At 46.4% G+C, this 23,180-nt stretch overlaps 1 long non-coding RNA gene across 2 annotated transcripts in view; it reads right to left on the reverse strand.

Moving 5' to 3' along the window:
- Nucleotides 1-14,890, reverse strand: part of LOC101932939 (uncharacterized) — a 78,653-nt gene extending 63,763 nt beyond the window's left edge. Inside the window, exon 1 of one of the 2 annotated variants that reach the window (XR_257148.3) lies at nucleotides 14,218-14,890. This is a non-coding gene — a long non-coding RNA (uncharacterized LOC101932939). The remainder of the gene's footprint in view (nucleotides 1-14,217) is intronic. The other variant, XR_257147.3, reaches the window with a different exon arrangement.
- Nucleotides 14,891-23,180: the final 8,290 nt, after the last annotated feature.

Genomic DNA, 23,180 nt, shown 5'->3' on the forward strand with positions numbered 1-23,180 from the left:
TTACCCAGCACAAGCTGTTTTTATTAACATGGAGAAAAGGCAAGCATCTAAGAATTCATTCCTACACTGCAGCTCTGGAGTAAGCAAAGATTCTTTTCAAGGGGTGATGGGAGATCTTTTGGGGAAGAAGTAACCCCGCCCATCCTGCAGAGTGGCAGGGTGTGCCTCCCACATTCATGCCTGTATTGCAGACTTGTGCACATATTACTTTTATTAACCGCAATGCTTGTTTAGAGGAAGGTGATGCAACAGCTACATGGGTACATGCTTCTGAAAAGAGGTGCTCAGAAATCTGATGTTTGCTGCTCAGTTTGCTAACCCCCTGGTCTGTGGCTTTTGTTAGCTGCTCAGGTGTAAAAGCATCGGGGAGCAAAAAGTAGTGTGTCTGGGTGGAGCTGCAGAGGGAGGGAGAACCATCACTGCCGCATACGCCCCTGGTCCCTAACCCTGTGCAAGCCCTTCCATGGGGACTGAGCTCTGGGAAGAACAAAGGACGGTCCTTTTCCTCTGCATCATTTCTTCCCTATTGCACTTTCCCTGCAGGGGTTCTGGCGTAAGCTAATTCTGACCCAATCAGCATTAACAAATGCTGGTTCCTCCACTCCTCAGTTAAACATCCTCCCCCTGCAAAGGGCTTTGGGGTAGCAGCAGTTGGGGAGAACTTGCAGGAGTTGTGCTGCCCTGGGACACAGGAGGGGGCGGGATGGCCTTGTGTATCAGTAACTGAGCCATTTTCTTATTTCATGGAGTGGGGGTAACACTGCTTCCCCCCAAGAAGTGATTGAACAGAATTGTCCAGTCCATGGAAATAAACCATGTAAGGGACCATTTGGTCTTCTATGTTTTATAGCTTCAATGACCAACCTCCTCTTGCAAGGTCGTAAGTTCCAGCCTTGTGGGCAGTACTTGGTACTGGCCTGCTCCCTGGCCATAACCTTTAACAACTACCCATTGTTTTCAATTGCAGCAGCACAACTAAATCAAATCTAAACCCACAACAAGGGAATGGATTTAAATCAAAGCACAAAATGCCTCTAAATCAGTAATAAGAATTTATGAGATAAAGAGGAATTGGGAAATGCAAATTCAAATAGCCGAGTTGGACCCTCAAAAATTGGTTGAAGACAGATACTAACGGACCTCTAGCAACATATTCACTATTAAACCCCAGTACATTCGAATCCAGGCAGGTCTATTCGTGCGAGGCAAGCTGCTGGAATATTGATCCGAAGCAGTATTTCTTCTAGGACATAAAGCAGTACATTAAAGTTCAAATCAACAGGGTTAATATATGCCTCAACTATCTATTGTAAACCGTGTGCAAGATGGAGAGAGTAGAGGGCAATTCTTTGAAAGTCAGTTGGCAGACACACCGCACTTCCATAAACAATGGGATAATAGTGTCAATAATGGAACTTTTCCACCGAACAGCCTCCTGGGAAGCTATTATCCTTATCGCCAACTGGGAATCATTAACCCTACAACTGAAAGTTCAGCCTCATGCAGGTTGGAACGTAGTCAGTGGAGCTAGACAATACCTACTTTTCCCACATTCAGATATTTAGAGTTCACTTCTCAGAAGGTTGAAGCCTAAGGTCTGTGTAAGTTTAAGCACATGCAGTTGCATGGCGACTCAGTTAGTGTCATTGTCCATGCCAGAGGGGCTAAGTAAAGTGACATGTAAAACCATGAAACAAACAAAGCAGCTGGATGGAATCCAGCAAAGGTGGCCAGTTGTTTTTCAGATAATTCAGCCTTATGAGAAACATATTAGAGATTGTCACCTTTCCCGTAACAGGCTGGCAGGACAGGTTTTACAGCACTTCAGGTCAGGTTACCCTGTGCTAATTGGTGGTGGCCCAGGGCGGATAGTAGTAAACCTGGTGTTTATAGCGCTTATGGAGAGACCTTTATTCAGGTTAATCATGTGTCTCATTGTGATTAATTTTCATACAGGAAGAACACTTGTATAACTACAGCAAGACGCCTGAAGCAGAGTTCACTTAATAACACGTGCCCCTCCCCCACAAGACCTTTTAGCTTAGGGGAGTGTAGTATCACTTTAAATAGCTAAGAAGTCTTTTCTTGTTGGAGGAAGAACTCTATGGCCTAATGTGACTTTTCTATCTCTAACTGCTATGATCTTATAGGAGGTTCCTATTTGGGACATGCCCACTAAGATCAACACCCTTGAGTAGCTTGTGTTCATTTGAGAATGCAGACCCCCATTAGATTCCCTATTTGGGCTTCTAATCCTAGGGAACGAGAACAGCAATTTAGGTGGAAATTGTGGGTAATGCATCACCTAAATAAATACAAAGGTTGCACAAGGTGGCAAAGAATTGGGACCTGACCCAACTCCCATTAAAATAACTGAAAGACTTTAAATGGGACTTTGACAGCTTCCCAAATGGAGAAGGGGCTCTTGCCTTCATATCATTGCAGGATTTTTCTCTTTTGCCCCAGGCTAATGGAAGAAAACAGTGTTCCCCTTCTTTGTTTTCAATAGAGCCGCAGGCATCTCTCTCTCTCTCACTCTCTCTCCATTCCCCCATGATGGATTTAGACAGCAGACTATTATACTTTCTCTACCTTGCGGAACTATAAACATTTAATTCTATCTTTAAAGCCTGAGTCCGACCTTATGATTCTAGGTTTTTCTTGTTCTCTTCTCTCGGAGTTGACAGAGGCTGACTACCCGTTTTATTGTCTGATTTCGAGTCTCCTAAGAAGTGCAATCTATCTAACCAGCGTAAGTCAGCCATTATTATATATCCAGGAAACCTGCTTGAATAGGTAAAGAACATCCTCGCAGCTTTGGCTGCACTTCACATGCACTTTAGGTTACAGCTACGTGGCTTGAGGACAGCTGGCAGTGTAATTAAACTAATAAACTCGCTTATTTTGGGGCTGTCCCTTATCATTAAGATATCACAAGTATTTAGCGTGCACAATGTACAGTGTGACAATGACACAGAACCAGCAGGACAAACAGCAACCATATGATGTTTAACTGGAAAGCAAGGCATTAAATCTAACCCTACTTTATAAATAATACAAGGCTGGCTTCTACCACCCTTCCTAATGTTGAGTAGATCCTTATACTCAGCAACTAATCCCACTGAAGACAGCTCACAGGGTAAGATATTTCTGAATATAAGTAAGGATGGCAGAATCTGGCCCATAACAACAATATGGCAAGGACACCACCATAGCAAAAACACCTGTCCCCCATTGCATCTGTACATTTCATAGCTGAAGATGGACACCAACATTACTGCCATAGACAAAGTCAGTGGTAAATGATCCAGGAGAACTCAGTTAAAGTAAGGACCGCACTGGGGATTAAATAGTACACCTCATCCAAAATCTAATGCTAAGCCAAGACAAAACAGGTGATTCTATGGCAGGAAATATTACAAAAATATTCCCATTTGCTTTCCCAGAGGTCAAATGAGCACCAATTTCTTCCTGTACTGTCAGAGAGTACAAACTGTCCTCCACTTTGGAGGAAACCTTCAAACAGGCCCGCCAAGTTCATAATCAGAAGGAAGTTGCCCACAGACTAGGACCCACCGGCTCAAAGTAGCACCAGACACAACACTCGATGCAAAACCTGGCAACATATCTCCACAGCTACAATGAGCTTCCTGTGTGCGGGCCGAGATACAGACCCAACAGGAAAGATTCTGGCCGTGACAAGGAGGGCATTCCCACTAATGCAGCTCAGCCCACCACTCTGTTGGAAGCACCTCCAGGGTAGTTTGGTCTCCATACTGGTCATCTGACTTCCATTCAGCCTCAATGTTGAGGATGCCAGCAAGAGTGCGAGTTGGGATGGTTGTGGTAATGATCTGGCCACAAAACCTATTCATTTTATTAGCTAAATGAACAACCATTAGGAAGTGACCATCACTGACCTAGAGATGAAAGGCTGCATATTCCATATAGCGCCTATCCTCTCTTCCCTGCATTACAAGGTGTCAGCCAGAATGCACAGAGCTTGAGATAAGGCACAGGAAAGGACCCCAGGTAGACTTAAAGTCTCCTTTGTCCTCGCTTGCAACCATAAAGTCAAAGACTCCTCCCCTCCACCTCCCCAACAAGTCCCCTTTCCACTGTCAGGGCTCATCCCCACAGCTGATCACGTCCCCTTCCCGATGACATCCCATTTCCTTCCCCCGCATTGCAAGTTCACCTCCAACCCCACCTCTGTCCTACAGGGAATTCCTTTGTCCATGGGGAGTGGCTCTCAGGCTACGGTGTGCCTCTCTGCTGCTATGCTGAGCACTTTTCACCATAATACACCATAGCCGCCATTGCATTTGAGCTCATCTTTGTGCAAAGGCTTCCCAAGAGTACCTGACAGCTGGCACACGAGGCGTGGAATGAAGCCAGCCAGGGAAACGTGGTTGAAAGAGAACAGGGCCCTGCCGCTAGAAAACACAGGTGAGAAAGAGACCTATGGGCCCTCAAATGAGTCTAGTGGAGTCCTAGGACAACCTCCCTTGCTTTGAGTGCAGCCCTCCTGTGTGTTAGTGGAGCACGGGACCTGCATACACACAGCATTCTTTCTGGAGGATTTCTCCCTGCTACTTGCAACCAAGCAGCAAACGTTGGAATGTTTTCTCAATTACTATTATTGCTCAGTGAAAAACTGCCACAAACGAGAGAACGGTGGGACAGCGCCTGTGCCTGGCAAGCGTCCACAGCGGCGGTGAAGTGATAAGTGTCGCTGCTACCGCTTTCTTTCCCCTGCAGAGGCTCGTGATGAGACAGGAAAGGGTTGGGTGGGGTGTCAGCTTGAGAACAAGCTGCAACTCTGTGAGTTGAGAGACTCAAACGCCTGAATTCTCAGAGTTACTGAAAAGGCACCTGATCTCCCCATGCAGCGTATGAGACGCAGTGCCACATTGCACCCGCTGGAATGTGCTGTTACAGAACTCTCAGTGGCATACGCCCTAAAGCAGTTTGCTGTTTTCCCCCTGGCATGACACACCATGCAACCATTATTGTATTTTCCAGAAAACAACATGCACATTTCAACTGAGTTTTGACCCTAGAAATGAAATATGCGGCTGGAGGTGGGGGGGGTGCTAGTCCTGTGGCTAGCTGGTAGGTCTTTGCCACCATACTGGAGAACTGGGGTTGGGCTCCAGTCCTGGGGCCAAATTCATCTCTGATGTAAGTCCAGTGGCTTCAAAGGCATTTTCTCAGGAATGCGTTTGGCTTTCTGGTGCTGAGCTCTAGTGAAGGTAGCACGCTCAGCCCCAGGGCAGGAGGGAGAGCTCAACACGGTAAAGGAGTTAATGTGGGGACAGACTTGGTAGTGGTTTAAGCAGTAGCTGCAGAGACAAGCCCAACCCCAACTGAATGTGCAGTGCTGGTTTCTGTTATGTAAAACAGCTGTTAATACGAGGTAAAGGCCAGGGAAACCACCCTTCTGGGGTACTTCTGGGGCCTGCTGCAGCACCCCTGATAAGAAAGGGGAGATGAGATTCAGAGGACAGCACCATCTGGGGCACATTCTGATTCCGGTTACATGAGGGCAAATCTGAAGTAATGCCTCTGAACTCAACGGATTCACTCCATACTGGCGCTGGTGTAAGTGATCAGGATCTGGTTAGACCGTTTGGCAGACATGCTGCGCCAGAATCTCCATCCCATCTGAGCTTTACTTCAGGTGGGAATGGAGTGGTGGGGCTATGGTGGCCATTAGCCACCATTGTTCCTTCCCTTCTGGAGTCATCTGGGGCCGATACAACTTACAGCAGCCTTGTGCCTGCTCTAAGCGGAGCTGACTCATAACAGCCCCTAAGTGGCTGTTACACTGGCTCAAAACTGCATTCTCCACAAGGGCTGTCAAGTGATTAAAAAGATTAAAAGCGATTAATAGCTCTGATAAACAATAATAGAATGGTCCTGCTAGTGAAGGCAGGGGGCTGGACTCGATGACCTGTCAAGGTCCCTTCCAGTTCTAGGAGATGGGATATCTCCATTAATTATTATTATACTATTTATTTAAATATTTTTGGATGTTTTCTACATTTTCAAATATATTGATTTCAATTACAACACAGAATACAAAGTGTACAGTGGTCACTTTATATTTATTTTTGATTACAAATATTTGCACTGTAAAAAACAAAACAAATAGTATTTTTCAATTCACCCAGTACAAGCAGTCTAGTGCAATCTCTTTATCATGAAAGTTGAACTTATAAATGTAGAATTATGTACAAAAAATAACTGCATTCAAAAATAAAACAATGTAAAACTTTAGAGCCTAGAAGTCCACTCAGTCCTACTTCTTGTCCAGCCAATTGCTCAAACAAGTTTGTTTACATTTGCAGGAGATAATGCTGCCCGCTTCTTGTTTACAGTGTCACCTGAAAGTGAGAACAAGAGTTCACATGGCACTGTTGTAGCCAGGGTTAAAAGATATTTATGTGCCTTATGTGCTAAAGATTCATATGCGTCAATCACCATCCCAGAAGACATGCGTCCATGCTGATGATGCTCGTTTAGCATATCTGGCATGTAAATACCTTGCAATGCCGGCTCAAAAGTGCCATGCGAACGCCTATTCTCACTCTCAGATGACATTGTAAATAAGAAGCAGGTAGCATTATCTCCTGTAAATGTAAACAAGAAGTAGGACTGAGTGGACTTGTAGACTCTAAAGTTTTACATTGTTTTGCGTTTGCGTGCGGTTATGTAACAAAAAAATTCTACATTTGTAAGTTGCACTTTCATGACAAAGGGATTGCACTACAGGACTTGTATGAGTTGAACTGAAAAATACTATTTGTTTATCCTGTTTACAGTGCAAATATTTGCAATAAAAATAATAATATAAAGCTAGCACCGCACACTTTGTATTCTGGGTTGTAATTGAAATCAATATATTTGAAAATGTAGAAAAACATCCAAAAATATTTAATACATTTCAATTGGTATTATACTGTTTAACAGTGCAATTAAAAATGCAATTAATTGCGAGTAATTTTTTTAATCACAAGTAATTTTTTGAGTTAATCGTGAGAGTTAACTGTGATTAATCGACAGCCCTAGTCTCCAACCAGACCCGTTCTCACCCATCCCTGCTTCCCCCCCAGCATCCCCCCCAACATACCCTGTATGAGAGGTGGCTAGGGAGGCAGTGTAGAGCTCTACACCAGCCAGGGAATTCCCTTGACACAAGGGTATTCCCCTGCAGGGCTTGATTCTGTTACCCCTTTTATGCTGCCAAAACAGCATCACGGATCCACAGTGGAACACAGAGTCTGGAATACTGTGTTTTGTTTAACGTAGACAGTAGGTTCCTTGAGGCAGGGAATTGTGTCTATTTTAGGTCAGGATGGTGCCTAACACGCTGCAGAAGGCTTTGAGAATAAACAAGCAAGAACAAACATGACTAGTTTTTTGAAAAAAAAAAAATTGCCTTGCAAGTCACCTCTGATAAAGCAAGACAATGAAAACCGATTGATAAACTAACATTAGAAAAAGGGCACAAACAAGGACACTCAATGATTTCCACTCAATTTCAATATTAAAGACACCCAGAAAATAAACACAAAGCCAGTAAAAGAGATCCAACATTACTGTCTGGAGCTCAGACCATTGCAAGCCCCCATGTGCCTACCACACACCACGGTGCCAGTTAAGAATGTGTGCATATTTCCTGACTGCCCTTTGTTTCTTTCATATAACCTGTTTTACCTTTGAATATGGATATTCTTGCAGGTGCTACTGCCCTCTACAGTTCCAGGAGAGTCATCACAAGAGCACGTTACAGCTCATTGCAACCATATCATGCAAGATGGTGCGTCTTCTCTTAAGCCCTATTTTCAGTCGCTTATATCTTTCCTTAAGAAATCCTCTCCTGAGCAGACTCACCTCATGGTAAATCTAAGCCCCGGAGAAAATTTCTTATTCCTGGAAAATTTGAAGAAAATCCATCCAGGCATTTTTGGAGTTAGCCCAGCATGAAAAATTAAGTTGTGTGATAACCCAGGGTCTCTGACTCAATCCATTGCTCTAGCCAGGAGAGACACGGCCTAACCCAGATGGGGTGCTTGTTAACCGTCCAGACGTATCAGGAAAGCACATATGTCAATTTCAAAAGCCCTCTAGAGCAGGGGTCTCAAACTCAAATGACCACGAGGGCCACATGAGGCCTAGTACATTGGCCGAGGGCCGCATTACTGACACCACCCCCTGCCACCCTTGGCCCCGCCCCCACTCCACCCCTTCCATGAGGCCCTGCCCTCATTCCAACCCCTTCCCTGAAATCCCCACCGCAACTCTGCCCCCTTCCTGCCCCCAGGGAGGGCAGGAGGGGTGTGGGGCTCAGGGCAGGGAGTTGGGGTGTGGGGTACAGCAGGGGGTTGGGCTGCAGGAGGGGCTCGGGGGGCGGGCTCCAGCCTGATACGCGCTGGGGGCAGGGCACGCCACCTGCCTGCCTGTCCCTGCACCGCTCCGGGAAGTGGCTGGAACCTGGGGGAGGAGGGACACAGGGGTCTGTGTCTTGCTGTTGCTTCAGGCACCACCCCCAGCAGCTCCCATTGGCCGGGAACGGGGAACTGCGGCCAATGGGAGCTGTTGGGGGCGCTGCCTGAAGCAAGAGCAACACACAGAGCCCTGTGCCCCCCCTTCCCCATGTTCCGGCCGCTTCCCGGAGCAGCAGGGGGCAGGGCAGGCAGGGAGCCCGCCCTTCCCCCGGTGCGCGTCAGGCTGGAGCCGCTCTAGGTAAACGCTGGGGGGGGGGCCGCAAGGAGCTCACGGGGCGCAGAAAACAACCCCAGGTCCCTTACTCAGGTGTCTACTGATGGGGAGAGCACAAAGACTTTTCTCCCTCATGCAGCCCCTGTAGGGACTATGCATCATTGCAGCTCTTATGCTCCAGTGCGGAAGCTGCTTTGTGTACTCCTCATGGCTCACATAATGTCCTAAAGGGGTGGGGAGGAGGCAGAGTCACAGCCTAGCCCCCAGAACAGGAACACCACAGAGGGTGGGAGAGGCTGCATGCTATAATGGGGTGTAGAAGGGGGCACGCTCCCTCTACACACAGGGACGCTCCAGGAGACATTCCGCCTCCTGCTACTCTGAACCATCCTTTCCTCTGAGTGGCAGCTCACAGGCCCAAGCTTGCCCTTGCATCAACAGGAATACGACAAATTCGTATTAGCTCACGGATGATCAGCCAAACCATTCAACACTCCAGGTCCCCTAAAGCTTAATACAATTCTCCTGTGGGGTCAGAAACTGCAAGGAAGAGTGTTTTTCTCCTAATGGTTTGTATTTTGAGCCTAACATTAACCCACTGCACTGATCAATACAGAATTAGTCCCCTATTGAGCCAAGCTCATCCCATCCCCTGGAGAAAGCCCACTGGCTTCAGTTTGTCCTATTGCTTCTCTCCTATCCCGAAGCCAGCTAACCAGTGATAGAAGGTGACAAACAGGTGTACAGCGTTGGCAATGCAGCCTTAACCACCTTAGTCCTAGTTTTGGGGGAAACAGATGAATTGATTTCTCTTCCCTGGTCCCGTTTCCCCTCCACCCCCGCTCTGACATCGACAGTCCTGTCATGCTGGTTGTAGCTCTCCAGCTAAGTGGGGTTTGCCAGGCCAAGACGGGGCTGGGACGCAGCCAAGAAAAACGGAGGTGTGCTGCAGTTAACAGTGGCAGTGACTCAGTAGGTGGCACCGACTTAGTACTGAATCAGTGCTCCTGCTTCAGTGTGCTGTTGCGCTTAGCTAGCCTGTTAGCAGCCTCCCCCAGCCTCCAGGAGCTGCTCTCTCTGTTCTACTGTTGAAGGAGGCCTCCAGAGACAGTGACTCCTCCTTTGGCACTCATCTGGCATGATCTCACCTACCACAACCTGTCTTGTCTCTGCACCGCAGGCCGTGCAATTAGCCTCCCTTTCTCTGATACACACATCATGCACCCAGGCCCGGGGTAACAGCCCTTCTACGGTTCCTGTGGCACTTTCTCATTTGCTTTGCAGAGACTAAATGAGTGAGTGACATGTCAGAGTCCGTGAAGAATGGCCTTATGATGGAGGTACTAGACTAGGGTTCAGAAGCACAGGGTTCGGTTTCTGCCACTGACCTAGGACAAGTCACGTCACCTCTCTGTCTCAGGTCACCATCTGTAAAGTGGGGGTAATCATTCTTCCTTCGTCTGTCTTGCTTAGTTACTCTGGGTTGATACAGCACTAAGCTCAACATTGGCCAAGCTCTGTAGGGGCTACTGTAATTCTTCCTGGGGAAATTCTGTGCCACTGCGTGCGCATAATTCATTTGCTGTGCATGCTTTGTGTGTGTGCAGAAAATAGCTTCTGCTGGAAAGTTGCAGTTGCCTTTTGGGGAAACACAGAGCGTGGGGCTGCGGGGGCTGGGTCACAGACAGGGGTTCATAAGGGCTAGTGGGGGAGGACACACTGGGGCAGGGGCTGAATGGGAGTGGAGGTGCAGGGCCACATGGGAATCGGGGGGAGTGGCTGTCTGAGTGAGGATGGAGGGATACATGGACAAGGGGTGCAAGGACACATGGGGGTGCAGGGACACATGGGAACAGGAGGAGGGAGTGCAGGGACACATGGGAATGGCGGGGAGTGGCTGTCTGAGTGAGGGTGGAGGGATACATGGACAAGGGGTGCAAGGACACATGGGGACGGGGCAGTTGTGCCTGACTGAATGGGAGAGGCTAGGGGTCAGCCAGGATCTGCATGGGGGAAGCTCTTTCACAATCGCTCCCTGTACCTGCCCCTCTCCCCAAAAAACCCAGTTCCATACTTTTCCCACCCATACTGAACAACCCTCCAAGTTGAAACCCAGGCTACATCCCAGCAATTACTTCCCTCTCCCTCAGCTCCTCCATTACCCCCGCCTCCACCAAGCCTTTTCACTGCTTCTGAGGGGTATGGGAAATACGGTTCTGTATTGTAGTTAAAATGAATTGTTACTCAGAGTTCTGTATTAATATGCCCATTAAGGAATCTATTTGTCAAAAAATATTTCCTGAATCTTTTATGTTGTCTGTATTGTTACAGACATACTTGCTGACAGGTATTTTGGAATAAAGTACCAAAATAATTGAAACTGGTGTGATTATATTGTGCTATTTTGACAAATAAAATATGCAGAATTTTAATTTCTTGGTGCAGAATGTTTAATTTTTTTGGCACAGAAATCCCCCAGAGGTATGTAATATACCTAACAAATGGAAATAGAGTGAGTGAGGGGCTACTTAGGAAAGTATTTGGGAGGAGCAACTAGGGCACAGGGGCAGGCAGGGGAAGGAGGGGAAGATTGTTGGGGTGACATGATGAGAGGCTGGAAATGGGGGGTAGAACTCCACAAAGAAGGGGAGAGAGACAGAGCGCACACTGTGTAGGGAGAGGAATGGGAAAGGGAAGAAAAAAGGTCGACTGAAAAGATTCCCTGGAGAAGAAGCCGAGCAGTGCAGTGGAAGAGGAGGAGCAGAGACAGCAGAAGCAGAGGGGATATCATTCCATTGCAAGATTATTAGAAAAATGAATGTCAAGTACACCGCTACCTCGATATAACGCCACCCGATAGAACACGAATTTGGATATAACGCGGTAAAGCAGCACTCCAGGGGGGCGGGGCTGCGCGCTCCGGTGGATCAAAGCAAGTTCAATATAACTCAGTTCCACCTATAACGCGGTAAGATTTTTTGGCTCCCAAGGACAGCGTTATATCAAGGGAGGGGTGTATTACAAATAAAATCCATACATACGTGATGTAAGCGACAGAAACAGTGTTATATGTGTACAAATGCTGGGTGAGAAATACCTTGCGCTTGGAGACAAGTTAATAAAAAACACCACCATCCCCAACTGAAATGCTTGGCACTTACAAGCACCAGCAGACACTGCTCTCTATAATTCTATTAAGTTTGGAATTGAAGGAGACTTTGAGAACGAAACAGAGTTGAGGGAAACCCCAGCAGAGGCAGGGAGATTTCTCCAATCTACCCTGCTAAGCATGACATATCTGTGTCTCGTGAACGGAAGTTTTCTCTTCCCTTTAGAAAATACCAAATTGCACCATGTCACAAGTATTTCCAGAAGCATGTGCTGGAGGAAGACAGCCTCCAGCTGCCTTGCAACACCTTTCCCCAGATTACTGAAGGTCTCCTATTTTGTTCAAAGAGATTGCCCAGCCTGTTCAACCTGCCAGGCCAAAGCAACTAAGTGTATCCAGAGACTTTAAAAAGAGAGTCCTATGAAAGCATCATGCATTTCACAGCACAGTTCAGTGCTAAATGAAAGTCACAAAAAGCACCAGGAAAACTACTGTAGGCAATAGCCCTGAACTGGCCAGAGAGATCGAATAATGGGCACTTTTCTCTCACTCATTTCTGTTGATGCAGTCCTTAAAGCCCTAAAAGTCGATACATTTTGCTCAGTGCAAGGACTATGGTATCTGGTTTTACAAACACACAATGAGTATGGCTTTAGAAATGTACCTGTTAATGAGGAATTGTGAAAATTGGCTCATGTGGGGGGAGGGAGGCGGCCACAAACTGATGCAGAATTTAAGGGCTTTATATATATATATATATATATATATAAAGGCACATTACTGGCTCTTATGGTCACAAAGACATTCTAATGCGAACTGAGTGTAAACGGGTGTTTTCTTGAGTCTGTAATCAGCTGGTTCCCATGCTTCTGCTGCTAGTCATAGATCTGCCAAGCAACAGCAGAGTGTAACTACTAGAAATGATCAATTTCGTTGCCCCTGCTCAAAAGCCTGGGGAGGGAAGTGGAGAGCGATGCTAGTTTCATGCTGCTTCTTGAGAAATCGCTGAGAGCAGCAAAGTGGAACACTGGAGTAATTCTACCCTGCACTAGCCTGCCACAGATTAACTGTCCACAAGGACTCTGTTGACAGGCATCAACTGTTCCTTAGTGTGCTTTGATTAGTCCCATTTCAAAGAGGACTAGATCAACCCACACTAAAGAACCGTTGATCCATGTCAGCAGTGTCCAGGTGAACAGTAAGTCTGTGGCAAGCTAGTGCAGAGTAGATTCACACCCTAGTTTGCTGCAAACTAAAAGTTCGTTTAGACAAGCCCTAAGTGCTTCACAAACTAATTCATCTCTCTTCACAAAACCCATGTCCCTGGGAGGGAATCCTGATTTCTAATACAGTGTGATATGATAACTAGACATCCGCTCCACCCACACCTGTATCAGCCCAAGGCATGGGAAGAGAAACAGAAGCTATCGGGCTAATAATGAACAGCCCCGGCCTTCAAATGGACAATGGAAATTAGCTACAGGAACGGTTTGCTAGGAACAACAACAAAAACCCACCTTACACTTGCTGCCCTATAGAAATTCTACCCCCCCACCCTCCCCACCACTCCTTTCCCTCTGCCCCCTCCCTTCTCTCAGCCTCTCCCCACCCCCTCTCCTTTCCCTCTGCCCCTTTGGCCCCCCTCGTACCCTCCCTTTCCTCTGCCCCTCAGCTTCCCTTCCTACCCATCCTTTCCCTCTGCTCCCTCAGCCTCACGCCACCCCCTCTCCTTCCCCTCTCCCTTTTGGCCCCCCTCGTACCCTCCCTTTCCTCTGCCCCTCAGCTTCCCTTCCTACCCATCCTTTCCCTCTGCTCCCTCAGCCTCACGCCACCCCCTCTCCTTTCCCTCTGCCCCTTTGGCCACCCTCATACCCTCCCTTTCCTCTGTCCCCTCAGCTTCCTTTCCTACCCATCCTTTCCCTCTGCTCCCTCGGCCTCCCCTCCCATCCCTCTGCCCCTTTGGCCCCTCTCATATGCTCTCCCTTCCTCCTCTCCTTTCCCTCTGTCCCTTCCCTTCCCTTCCCTCGGCATCCCCTCCCAATGTCCCTTCCCTCTGCCCTCTTTGGTGCCCCTTTGGTCCCCCTCCCATGCCTCCCTTTCTTTTGCCCCCCCCCAGGTTCCCTTCCCACCCCATCCCTTCCCTCTGCCCCCTCTCCAACTCCTCTGTCCTTTCTCTCTCACCCTTCCCACCCAGTTCCACCCTTTCCCTCTGCCCCCTCAGCCTTCCCTCCTACCCCCTCCTTTCCCTCAGCACCCTCTTCTTCCTTGCCACAGTTCCCCTGTAGGATCGATGGAGGATACAAACTCTGAGCTGAGTCTCAGGTGCATGAGATCTCCTCAGGGCTGCCCCCAGTTGGAATCAAGTTAAAGAAACACTTCACCTGCACACGCATCTCCTCCTTTCAGCATAATCTTTAGGGAGCCCTGTGGCCAACGGGTGGGGGTGGGACAGAGCAGGCAGAGAGGCAGATGCTTAGTCTGGTCCAGGCTGCACCCACAGATCCACTGCTAGTTCCAGATGTGTTTAGGATCCCATTTCTTAGCACTGTCCCATTCAGAGCCGAGTCTAGTCGCTTGTGTTCCCGAGGTGCGGACCACAGGCTGTGAACCCCAACTGGGCTGTTTTTCTCCGCAATCAAAACAAAGGCTGGTCACTTTCACTTTTCCTTTAGGCTGCATCCTCCAAAAATATAGGTGGGGGAGGGAAGAGAGAGCTGTGGCTGGGGAAAGTGAAAGTGCGGAGGAGGGAGGTGGCGCAAGGCCTAGAATCTGATCCAGTCTGGTACACAGAACGTTCCCAGGGATTATTATACTTCACAATTTTCGGACTCAGAGACAGGCAGAATGGGCAGAGGAGGAGAGAAAAGAACCCAAAAGCATGTCAGAGGGACAGGATAGGAGGAACTCAAATTCTGTGGGGGTAGAAGACGGTAAAATTAGAGTTTCAGGCTTGGTAGTGGAAGAAAATCCCTTCTACTAAGTCAGAGAAATGTTTTCTTGATGGGTTGCATGAAGCCTTTGATCTTATTGATCACTGTGCACAGTGGCCTGGTTTTGATGCAACTTTGATATCTCTAGGTTTCCTGTCCTCATGACTGGCCCTAGTTTCCAGCCTGGGAAAATCAGACAGACTCTCTTTTCCCTTTCTATTTAGAAAGTGCAGAGAGATTTTACAAGCATCTCCACCCAATAATTAAAATTCTTATTGTCCTTATTAATAACTCTAAATATCTTTCTGCCACACTACTCAGTTCATTTTCAGATGACACAGAAACATTACTGAAAGCAACTGCACAAACTTTTTTTTTTTTTTAGGGACGGGCATGTTAAACTGATCTGATGTCCCCAGCTGGCTGGGAGCCCCTGGAAATTAGGGATCAACAAGTTGCATACAGAAATGTGGTCTGTGGGATAAGTTAGAAAGGAAGGAGAAGGCATAAAACAGAAGAGGATAGGGAGCAGTTGGGAGAGACAAGCAGGGAGCGAGAAGTATGTCTTGAAGTGGACAGGGCCAAAAAATAAAACAGACCTCCGAGGTGGGTCTGAGATAGATGTTCACTGGGAAACCGGTGCTATAAACACAGATACGTGATGTCTGGGTCCAAACATTTCCTTGTGAGCTAAAGGCATGGCACTGCCGAGGAATGCAGACCCCACACTTCTCTGCAGCCATTTTAAGCCCTGAAGGTGGTCATGGATTATCACAGCTAGTCCCTCCCAGAATCATCTTCACAACTATGGAGGAGCCAGTGTATGGAGACATGGCTAAACAGCAAACATTGAGTCACAATAGTACATCAACAACAGCCCTGTCTACGTTAGGCTTCTTGCCAGAGAATCCTCCGCAATGCGAGTGCTAGCGTAGGCGTGGAATTGGCTATCAGTGGGGTTTTAAGCACTGTGTTGGCTCTACCTGGAGCCCTGTTTCTCTTAGTGCATCCGCCATTGGCAGCAACAGTGAGAAACAGGGCTGGTCAAACATTTTCCTTCACAACTGTTTTTTCCATGGAAAATTGGATTCACAACTAAATGAAATTTTTCACAAATCTCTGCTTTCTCTGGAAAACTTTTTTTTTTTTTGGTCAAAAAATTAAAATTTTTCGACTTTCAAATTTCTGATGAAAAAAATCAACTTTTTCTATGGAAAACCCTCCATTTTTGAATCAGCTCTAGAGAAAAATTGTTGGCCAAAACAAAAATCATCTTAGCACCAACATCCTCCCTTGCCCTTATCTGTATGTAAATGTGGTAAAGGGACTCGACCCTGTATGGGGAAATATGACTTAGGGTGTGTTCAGGGTGAATGCATTGTCATTTTTCTATGCAGAGGAGGTAGCCCCTCCCCTCAGAGGGAGGAGACGTGACGACAGAAGCAGGCAGTGGGGAGCCGCAGAGAGAGAGAGAGAGAGAAACAAGAGGAGGGGAGAGGATAGCCAGAGAGACGGAGGGAAACTGGGACTTGAGAGAAACCAAGAGTGAGCAGAGACAATAAGGTTGAGCAGGATAGACAGACATGGAGAAGAAAGTCCCTTTAAAGTTGGCTGGTCAGTCCATGTTTGATGGTGTGCTCCTGACTGGTCGTCTCCTATCCTTGATTCAGGTGGTCCCAGAGATCTGGAACAGGAGAACCAAAGGTCCTTTACATCCAGTGGGTCTGGTCTAATGTGCACCCCCACAAGCAAGCACCGCTGGAGTCAGGTCTATCTCTTCAGGATGTCACGAGAGGTGCTTGAGCTCAAAGACTGACTTGGGCATTAGCACCCAGTGAGGGATCTGGGGAAAGGGAAACCTTGAATTAAATAAAATAAATAATAACAACAACCTATAATAGTCTATGCACACATAGATATATACATAATTCTTTATTTAGAGGGTTATATTTAGTTAAGTATGCTTAGTAGTAAATTATGTGTGTGTGTATGTGTGTGTATATATACAGTTATAATTTTTTATTTATACCTATTCTTCTATTTAATGTTGTCAGAGGTAGGTGGAATCCAGTTCTGTTTATTCCAGTTTAAATAAAGTCCCCTTTATCTTATTTTTTTGACAACCAATTGTATTGGGTGCTCCTGGAAGATACTTGTACAGACAGCATGTGCTAAATAAGTCTCAGGGCTTAAAAGCGGATTTTTTTCTACCCTGAACTACAATTGTAAGAGAAGGAAAGACACTGTCTGAATCCTGGCGGCTTAGAGAACAACGTTAAGAGCCTTGAGATTGTTCATGGTTCAAGACAGTTAATGAGTAAATCAGAAGGAAATGAATTAAGTTCATCCCAGGGTCAAGAACCATTCTGCATTTCCAGATGGAAGCAATTAAGATCTCTTAAGAAACCAAACTGTTCAAAACTGCAGGAAGAAAGAGAAAGAGAACGTCTCCCTCACTCGCTGATATCACGGACTTAAGTTGGGAATGTCTGAAAAAAGAAAACTGGCACTTTAGGCAATAACCCAGCCTTCTCCTGTGCAAACCGCACGCTTAGTAGTGTTTTGTTTAACTTCTGCACTGCTCCAGGCAGCACAGTGCCATTACTGGGGAGTTCATTTAATGACTAGGTGCTTTAAAACCATTTTATTTAGTCTGAGGGATTAGTCAGTCAGTCAGTCAGTCAGTGTCCCTGGGCACTTCCTGTTAATCAGTCATATTATCTACCTAGTCTCTAAGTAAAGATACTTGAGGAATTAGAGACAATGACAATATTAGCAAACTGAGATTGTGTCTAACTTTTAGATATGCAGGCAAAGAGATATAAGTGAGCAGGCTAAGTATTGTTAGCACAAGAGGTCACGGGGATAAGAAAGTGGTTTCCCTGGAGACATGTACATTCATCTCTAGGATCTGGTCTAACTCAGATGCTGTTCTCACGCTCTCTCTCTCTCGTGGGCTGTCATATCTTCACCTGGATTTTCAGAATGCCTCTCACTGGTCTTAAATTACCCACATTTCAAAGCAATAAGACAGCTCCTAGCAGGTAAGCTGATGATCTGAGACCAACCACATCACTTTCCCAAAACGTGGCTCTTTTTTTTTCAGGGCCAGACCACAATGCTACAAGTCACAACTTTGGCCCGTTCATGCAGCTCTTACAACAGCATGGCTCTTGGGTCGAAGCTCTCACACTTTGCCTGCAGCAGCTGTTTGTAACTGCTGTAGACTCCCTTTTTAAAATAAATGTTGCTATTTTGCTGTATACAGTTGCCCAACCAACAGATGTGTCCAGTACAAATACAGAGAGCAGAGCAGGGTCAGGATATAAACATTGAAACCACAGAATAAAATCCAAGAGGAAAAATGTTTTAAAAAATAAATCCAAAAAGCTATTTAAAGACTGTAAATCACTAGCAGGCTAAGTAAGGAGGAGGGATGGTCTTTGGTTAAGGTAGTAGACAAGGGATATTTTCAAAAGCACTTAAATGACTTAGGAACCTAAGGCCTATTTTCAAAAATGACTTAGGCACTGGGCACCTAAGTCTCAGTGAGACTTCTGAAAATCTCAGTGAAACTTCTGTGAGGCTCCAAAAGTCTAAGTCACTTTTGAAAATGGAACAAGGCCTAGATTAACGTTCTACTTTTTCAGAAGAAAGATCTCATAGTCTGAGTTGCCTGCATGAACTAAATTCTTGAGAGATTTTGCTTAAAGATAGCAGAAATCTCACAATAACACACGATGGGCCTTGATTTGGCCTCAGACTGAACTCTAACCAGAATTTAATTTGGATACAAACCACTGGAGATCCTGGCCCATGACTAAGGCTTCTAGTCACTAATGGTAACACAAGTAATAATGATACTTCAAACCTAAACAGGAGTTTACCAAACTTAACTACAGTATCACAAATAAATTTCTTAGGCAAATAAGGTAACTGTGTTTAAAAATTATCTGCTGATTTAATACTTTGGAGAGAAGAAAACTTAAGTGTGGCGTGACTGTAGTAGGATCAAAGAAGTAGGGTCCAGAGACACAAACAGTGGTAAACCAGAAGAAAAAAAAAAGTATGAACCACTTGGTTTCTAGCAACAGACCGAGAATTCAGACTGTGGGATTTAAAGAAAACAAAGAGATAAATCCATTAACCACCACACTCTATGGGGCAAAATAATGAATGGCTGTTTAGTCCAAACTCATTCAGATTAGTTTAAATGTACAGTAATTATGTTGTAACAGGATAGCATCTAAGCACACACCTGGTAGCCAACCCTAGTTTAAATATTATAGGACCCAAATCTGACATCTCTTTAAAACACTGAATCTAATGGTGAATAAATCTAATATTTTGATGTCTTTTTCCTCCCAACAGAGATATCAATTGTAATAGTGGTTTTCTTTTCCTCAATGTTGAAGACACCATTTATCTATTAGGAATTGCTCAGATACCTTTTCCAGGTAGCAGCCACCTAACAGCCATCAGATTGCAACTTCTGGTCATATACCAAACTGGGCCAAATGTGACGTGATGATATAGATGAAAGTGTATGCTAGTTAGTGGTGCTGGAACAAATTTGTATAGTGGGGGTGCTGAGAGCCATTGAACCAAACTGTCAACCCTGTGTAGGATGGAAACCACTTCAAACCCTGGAATGTGGCAACGCCTCTAGTTCCAGCACCTATGATGCTATTCCCCGTTTCCTGACCTCTCCTAGTCTCCTCCATTATATGAAAGACAATAACAAAAGCTAACCTTGCTTCTGGTAGTTATTTCTGCTTTTCTAGAACTGTACAATAGAATACAGCATGAGTCACAAAGACAAATGATGGGGATCTTGGCCATTCAGTGGAACAACTTGCATGACCCATCTATTTCAGGCTGTCCAAGAAACAACCCATCTAGTTTTGACCTGTACACCAGTGGCTCTCACCCTTTCCAGACTACTGTACCCCTTTCAGAAGTCTGATTTGTCTTGAGTACCCCCAAGTTTCACCTCACTTAAAAACTACTTGCTTACAAAATCAGACCTAGAAATACAAAAAAGTGTCACAGCACACGATACTGAAAAATTGCTGACTTTCTCATTTTTACCATATCATTATAAAATAAATCAATTGGAATATACTTATGAATATACTTACATTTCAGTGTATAGTATATAGAGCAGTATAAACATGTCATTGTCTGTATGAAATTTTAGTTTGTACTGACTTTGCTAGTGCTTTTTATGTAGCCTGTTGTAAAACTAGGCAAATATTTAGATGAGTTGATGTACCCCCTGGAAGACTCCTGTGTGCTCCTGGTTGAGAACTAATGCCACAGGCTATCGCAGTAGCAGTTCAAAAAGACTTTGTATAATGCATCTCAGAGCAAGATTTCCAGGAGATCTGTGGCGTTTGTAAGCAAATTAGAATTACTGAAGCTCTTGCTGCAAATGGCAATAGCAAAGGCCTAATGGGGAATCATCCATTGAGGAACCTGGCAGTGGGAATGGGAAATAAAGGGGGTTGGGAAGGGTATGTGCAGGAGACAAAGAAAGGCAAGAGAGACAGGTGACGCGAGATACAGATTTATCAATTCTAAAGAGTCATTTATGTCCTACTACAGAGTTACATGGTTAGATTCTCAAAAGGTGCTGAGCACTTGCCCCTCTCATTGACTTAAATGGGATTTCTGGCTGCTCAGAACCTCTGGAAGGGAGGCCAACAGATGGGCTCGTGTACACTCGCATATGTGAGCCTTGAGTAAAATTCTTAATGATTTATTGGGTGCTATATGTAGAATGTCTGAATGGATGAGGTAGACATCAGCAACTGCTGTTACAGACACAGTGAGCTGAGCAAATGGTGCCATCTGTTGGTGGAAAATATACATACCTGACCAGATACCCTAGCTTAAGAAACTTCCTTCCTCTTTTAGGGTTTGTCTTCATTTTAAGCTCAGGGTATAATTTGCAGCGTGATAAGATCAAGCTAGCATGTTACAAACAGAGGGCAGCCCTGGTGGCACAAGGGGCTAGCTGCCTGGAGGACATACCTTTCTGAGACACAAGGAGTGACAAGCCCCTCCCTCTTCTTGCACCACCCCAACTACTCTATTTTGAGCATACTAGCTCCATCACAGCTAGCATGGGTAGGGCTCCTTGACTTTAGGGTGACCAGACAGCAAGTGTGAAAAATCAGGATGGGGGTAGGGGGTAATAGGAGCCTATATAAGAAAAAGACCCAAAAACCAGGACTGTCCCTATAAAATCGGGACATCTGGTCACCCTACTTGACTTGGGAATTACATCTCGGGCTCGAAGCATAGACATACTCTTGGCTAACTAGCATCTGTGGAGGAAGGGCCGGTACGGAAGTTACCTGGCGAAGTTCAGTTTCTCGCTATTGTAATGCTGACAGACAGTGGTTGGCGGGTGGGTGGGATCAAACTTGGGACCTAGTGTATGAGCCTCTATTGCATGAGCTAAAAGTCACATGGCTCTTAGCCAAGGCTGTAGCAGACTCATCAATCTCTAGATCAGGGGTCAGCAACCTTTCAGAAGTGGTGTGCCGAGTCTTCATTTATTCACTCTGATTTAAGGGTTCGCGTGCCAGTAATACATTTTAATGTTTTTAGAAGGTCTCGTTCTATAAGTCTATATTATATAACTAAACTATTGTATGTAAACAAGGTTTTCAAAATGTTTAAGAAGTGTCATTTAAAATTAAATTAAAATGCTGATCTTATGCCACCAGCCTGCTCAGCTCGCTGCCAACCTGGGGTTCTGTTCACCTAGGCCGGCAGCGGGCTGAGCAGGGCCTATGGCCGGGACCCCAGACCTGGGGGGGGGGGGGGGTTTTCAGGGGTCAGGGCAGAGGTCTGGGGGAGGGGGTTCAGGGCAGAAGGCTGGGGTGTGTGTGGGGGGTTCAGGGATCAGGGCAGAGAGCTGGGGGTGCATGGGGGTGCAGGGCAGAAGGCTGGGTGTGCGGGGGGTTCAAGGGTCAGGTCAGAGGGCTGTGGGGGGTGCAGGGCAGAAGGCTAGGGGTATGGGGGGTGCAGGGCAGAGAGCTGAGTGTGTGTGGGGGGGTTCAGGGCAGAGGGATGGGGCTGTGGGTATGCAGGGCAGAAGGCTGGGTGTGTGTTGGGGTGGGGGGTTCAGGGCAGAAGGCTGAGTGTGTGTGTGGGGGATCAGAGCAGAGGGCTGGGGTGTTCGGCTCCTGGGGGTGCTCCCAGCCCCCTGCCCTGAGCATCTCATGAAAGGGGGCTGGAAGGGATATGCCCTGTTCCACCCCCTTCCCCCAGGCTCCATCCCTACCTCTCTCTGCGTCCTCTACGGAGCTGTGCGCACGCTGCCGCTCTTCCCCCTCCCTCTCGCTAGGGCCATCAGCTGATTGGCCAGGGACGGAGAGGAGGAGCAGGAAAGCAGCACGCTGGGGGAAGAAGTGGGGGCTGGGGGAAGCTTGGCTGCTGCAGGACCAAGCTTCTGCCTCCTGCCCCCGCAGGGGAGAGCGGTGGGCGGGGGGGCTGAGTGGGGCTGGGGGCCGGGGCCGCGGCAGGGAGCTGCGTGCCACTCAAAATCGGCTCGCGTGCCGTGTTTGGCACACGTGCCATAGGTTGCCGACCCCTGCTCTAGATGGTCTAAGGTGCCACTAGAGAAGGACAGAGAACCACACCAAGCGGGCATGGGTTACATAATTCCTTTGCATCCCAGTCACCTCTTTGCAAGCCTGCAGCCTGCACTCATTTGGCTGTGGAAACTGGCAATGCTCCCCTTGGTGAAGACCCAAGCGTGACATTTGCTTAGAGCAAACTTGACTTGAAATCCATGAGAAACGGCCTTGTGCCATGTGAGATGAAGCATGATAAGGCCTGGAAGGTTTGAAAAAGGGAGGAGGGGTGGCCAAAAAGGCACTGGACAGTCCATATTTCATCTGGCTAACAAAAAGAAAAAAACCATGAAGGCATAAAAGAACACCAGGACAACACTTCATATTTGGAGTTCTCTTTAGAACGATTTTATTCAGAATATTACAAATAATCATATCACAATTTTTACAGGAAAATGCTTTAAGAATCAACTATTTTAAATCAACCGTGTTATACTTAAAGAGTATTTACATTCACCAGAAGAAACCACTCTTTGATTTTGAAAATATTTGGCTTTCTATATACAAGGCTCTGGGCATAAGTGGTATCATAAAGTGCCCCAGGATGCATTTGCAAGCAAGGCACTACGCTATGTAAGCTGATTTCATGTTGTCATCAAATCATTTCCAGCTGTCCAAGTTTAGGGCCCCAATCCTACAAATAGTAACACAGACAACTTTATTCACAGGAGGAGTCTCACTGAGTGCAATAGGACTACACCAGTGAGTGAAGCTACTTAAGTGCTTGCAGGCTTAGGGCCTTAGAGAGCAATTTATAATAATGGA

The sequence above is a fragment of the Chrysemys picta genome, chromosome 8 (assembly GCF_011386835.1).
Source record: "Chrysemys picta bellii isolate R12L10 chromosome 8, ASM1138683v2, whole genome shotgun sequence".
NCBI lineage: Eukaryota > Metazoa > Chordata > Testudines > Emydidae > Chrysemys > Chrysemys picta.